Here is a 5,000-nt window from a genome sequence, read left to right on the forward strand (position 1 = left end):
TTAATCGAGTCTTAGGTGTTCAGTGAATTACGTCTTCTAAAAGTAAAGCCTATTGAAATGGCACCATTGCATATGCATGAACTGCTAAGAAACTGTTATTAACATTGAAAAGCTGACCATCGACCATTCATCTTTCAACAAACAATCCTCTCCTTAGTTAACTATTGAGTAAAACTAAAATTGGTTCTTAGTTAACCTTCACCTCCTTTCTGCACTCATTTACCCAAACCGTAATTATTTGTTCTCTCATCCATATCATTAAATTACTAGAAGTGAAGGCCTGTTTTTGAAGTTTCAAAACCGAGACATTAAGAGGGGTTTTTTATCGCCTTTCGATGGAAACTGATGCGTAGTTTATTTATTTAGATGTTTGTAAAAACAAGGCGAGATCTTTGTTTATTGAGTTTGAAACTTTAACATAATTTCATATGTTGGCTTAATACTTTAGTCAGATGATATTCATAGGAAAATAATTAGCTTACTTTTTATTATCATATTTTGAAAGTTTATAGGAAATATTGATTTTCAATATAGATTTTGAAATGGAAAAGTAAATATTTTTTTAAAGAGAAGGCTAGCAAAGAAGTATTTCTTGTATATACTATATATACTGTATATATATATATATATATATATATATATATATATATATATATAATTATATATATATATATATATATATATATATATATATATATATATATATATTTATATATGTATATATATATACATATATATATATATATATATATATATATATATATATATATATATAAAAATGTTTGTGTGTGTGCATATAGGTCTGTGTTCGATATTTTTCTTTTAGAAATAATTTTTGTGATGTTAGGTTCGTATCTGCAATGAAAATGAAAAGTGTTGTTATTTATACTTTTAAAGGACATCATTACCTATAATCGTATTTTACATCTTATGGAAAAAGGCGTTTGGTTTCATAAGCATATTTAAAGGACATGAAATTTATTTAGTATTCGGAAAGGAAGGTGGTTAATCTTTTGTCATTTCTTGGAGCAAAATTTATATTTTCTTGTTAATTATTTTCGTTTAATTGAAGGAGAGATTGTTTTAAAAAAACTTGCACATATTTACATATGTTTTTACTCAAGTAAATTCCATCTATCAGTGGCCCATCACAATCCATTTATATCAGGTTATTGATTCATTGCTAAAGTCAACAGAAATATTTGGGTTTGGAGCTACCTTAAATCAGAGATCCTTATATATATATATATATATATATATATATATATATATATATATATATATAAAGAGATATATATATATATATATATATATATATATATATATATATATATATATATATATAAGAAGAGAGAGAGAGAGAGAGAGAGAGAGAGAGAGAGAGAGAGAGAGAGAGAGAGAGAGAGAGAGAGAGAGAGAGGAGAGGAGAGAGAGAGAGAGATATTGTTAATGAATATGTACGTACTTATAACATACAGTAAGTGTTTCCCCAGGACACGAGACCGAAATTAAAAGGAGAAGCATGGGATGGAGAACAAAGGTCTCAGACATATTCTTCCATTTGCGTCTGTTTATGGTTTTTATATGCCAATCTACGCCCGTAAACTTTCTTAGTTCGTCAATCCATCGTCTTTTCTTTCTTCCACTGCATTTTTTTGTAATCTTTAGGGACGCTGTCTGTTATTCTTATTGTTCATCTATTATTTGTTATTCTCATATGCCCAGCCAAGTCTATTTCTTTTTCTCACGTGTTAAAGTATCCTATGCTTTAGTTTGCTCATCTATCCATGTTACTCTTTTGTGCGTCCTAGTGTTATTTCCATCATTATTCTTTCTTTGAGTTGTAGCTAGCTTATGTCCTCAGGCTTTAGTAAGGCTCCAAGTTTATGGTGCATAGGTTAAAACTGGTAGGACCATCTGATTAAATACTTTTCTTTTTAGAGAAGAGGGTATTTTCTTTTCATAATCACTTGCATATTATACAAAACTATAGTAGAGTATTGTGTATATTCATTTGAAATTCTGTCACATCGCTAGAGGTCAAACTGCTACTGTGAAAGAAATGTATATCGGATGATTGACGTAATTGACGCTGATCGAATAAGTAATAGTTTTCAACATTAAATTAGTATTAATTTTCAATGAATAGGAGTAAAATATTCCTCTAGTTACGCGGGTAGAAACGTTATGACACACAACAAAAAAGGAAACCCTTTTAGACATATTCTTTGTCAAATCCCAACATCAGCTTATCGACTAGCTAAATGTCTTGACAAAATTTTAACTTCATATGTGCCATTTAAATTTAATCTTTAATCACCAAAGCAGTTTATTGGCATATTACAAAATAAGTGATCTTCCGACTTGTAATCGTCAAAGGATATTGAGTGTATTTACTATGTTCCCGTAGACGAAACTAACAAAAGGATGTTGAATGAAGTTTATCACGGCGAGTAAGTACCACTGAAAATAGCTAAAAACTTACTATGGGAATTATTAATAGTATGCTTAAAGTAGGAAAATTTCAGAAATCCTAATGGAGAGTGGTATATTTTACCAGGGTCTAAATCAATAGAGAGTTTTTGAAGACCAATCGCATAGTGTCGGAATAATTGTCTTTAATTTGATGACACATTTGTTGTTATTGAAGATATTCAATCACTGCAAGAGCTGTAACGCACATTTCAAGACGGATAAAATTTCCGCTTTATGTGAGCATAGTAATGAGGAATCTCGTGAAGGACATTTTGAAACAAGAGTTTACTCAAAGAAGCAATTCAAGCTATGTGCGTGAATGCTCAGAAGGAAGCTCCCACAAGGTATAAAATGAACCTGATCAAATACTAGGTCAAAAGAGCTTTTACGCACTGCCCTTTGTGGCACTTCATGCCCTCGTAAGTAACGGCTATGCGAATAAAGATATATAGCCGACCATTCAACGAAAAATGGACGATTTCTAGCAGCAGACACACCTTACAAGACCACATTATAATCATAATGAACACAGCTAATAAAAAATGACGAGCAAAGGATGAGGGATATTATCGAAGGTGGCGGGACACCATCATAAATTTGTGTATATATCATAAAAAATCTTTAAAGATTCTAACCCTATGATGAGAATAAATCTGTGTGGGCAGTCAGCACGTAGACAAGAGCGGCGCTGGGAATCTTTTTTTTCATTTTTACCGAATTTGCGAATTGTAAGTTGCGAAAAGTCTCATACATTGGAATGTGCACAGCATTTTCATCTAAGCACTTGATAACTAACTTTAGCAACGGAGGTATTGAAAGGGCACACAAGGAGAGTGCACAACACCGCTATGACAAGAGAAATGTTGGTTGAAGACTTGTCTTAATGTCCCTAATAGGAAGAAGTTGCATTACTTGGAAGCTCAATACATTCTATTTTCTTAAGCCAATCATGAAGGTATCAATGTTGTTTCCAGTCCCTGCCTATTCACGAATGTAGAAATTAATAGAAAATTAGAATAGGAAAAATAACGTACAAGATATATTAGTATGAATTAACTTAAGTTATTTATTATTTTTATATATACTATTAAAACAAAATATTTTGATCTATTGTAAAAAAAAAAGCGCCATTTGCAGATAATGTCTTACAATACGCAACTTGCTGATTATGCTACTGTAAATGTATATTTAGTAATAATTTTACCATGTAAAAGCCACAGTCATAGATGCATAGTTCATTAAACAAAAAAAACAAAAAACTACATATAAGCCTAAATATGAATTGTACCTTATTCTTTGTTGAAAATGTCTCATTAAGTGATGAAACGTTCTATTGGAATAAACTTAGCCAAGGTCTATAACATTTTGGAGGCTTATTATACCAGTTACTGAGCATCAATTGTTTCTTTTCGAGTCCAAAATTAGTGGTAGTCCAGTGTATGTTTATAATGAAACGGGACCGGAAGAGCTATTTTTCATAGCGTCGACTTGGCAGGTTAAGGATAAAAAATTAATTTCTTTAATATTTGAATTACATTTGCAATTAATTTCGAACATAGACTGCCACGACCATGTTTATTCGTTGCCGATATCTTTAAAAGGGAATATTGTATACCTATTCTACTAGATCTTGTTGAAAAGGAAACTAGTATGCTTCTTCTTTCGGATCATGAAGTGCGTAGGCAGTCTCTTTCAGGCTAAATTAGCAACAGACTACTTCAAGGCAAGGTTATATTTCTAATTTATGCCTTATTCCAGTTCAAGTATTTTTTGCGAGTTAATATGGATGTCACGCTATTAATTTATCAAACTTGTATTGTGTGTGTGGGTGAGTGGGTGTGTGTGTGTGTGTGTGTGTTCTAATAATTCGCAAAACTTTGTAATTCTTTATGGTGGTCATGAATGGTCTCCTAAGCCGTAATGTCGGTAATGAGGCCATATTTCCATACATTTATTCATTGTATTTATGGTACTGTTCAGAAGGAGAATCTCCCTATTGTAGCAGTTCTGGTAAAAGATGTAGAGTTTTCTCTCCTGAACGACATTTACTTGCACTAACCGAGCCACTTACATACTTTATGGACTCATGGTCGTCTTTTGTTTAATTTCGTATAAGGATCCTATCTGGAGACGACTGATTGTCTTTTACTTAAAATAGGGTAAAAATCACATGAACACGACCTACACTGTATGGGACACATAACTGAATTCGTGGTAGTCTCGTTAGTACTTTTCCTTATAAAATGAGCATACGGAGGGAAATTTTTGCTCGCAGACCGATACAACGATCATGAATCTATTTCAATCTCAATGTTTGGTAGGTAATTTACTCTTATTTAGTCATTAATCACTCATTAACCGAGGTGCTACTATTTGTATATATATATATATATATATATATATATATATATATATATATATATATATATATATATATATATATATATATGTATATGTATGTATGTGTATTTCTATATTTGTATTTTATAGGGAGGTAGAGAAATAAACCGCACATTATAGAGATG

At 31.4% G+C, this 5,000-nt stretch overlaps 1 protein-coding gene across 1 annotated transcript in view; it reads left to right on the forward strand.

The window, feature by feature from the left end:
- The window catches only part of LOC137645965 (dynein intermediate chain 2, ciliary-like), a 469,865-nt gene that overhangs the window by 125,681 nt on the left and 339,184 nt on the right, over positions 1–5,000 (forward strand). The window lies entirely within an intron of this gene.

This window comes from Palaemon carinicauda, chromosome 8 (genome assembly GCF_036898095.1).
Source record: "Palaemon carinicauda isolate YSFRI2023 chromosome 8, ASM3689809v2, whole genome shotgun sequence".
NCBI classification, from domain to species: Eukaryota; Metazoa; Arthropoda; class Malacostraca; order Decapoda; family Palaemonidae; genus Palaemon; species Palaemon carinicauda.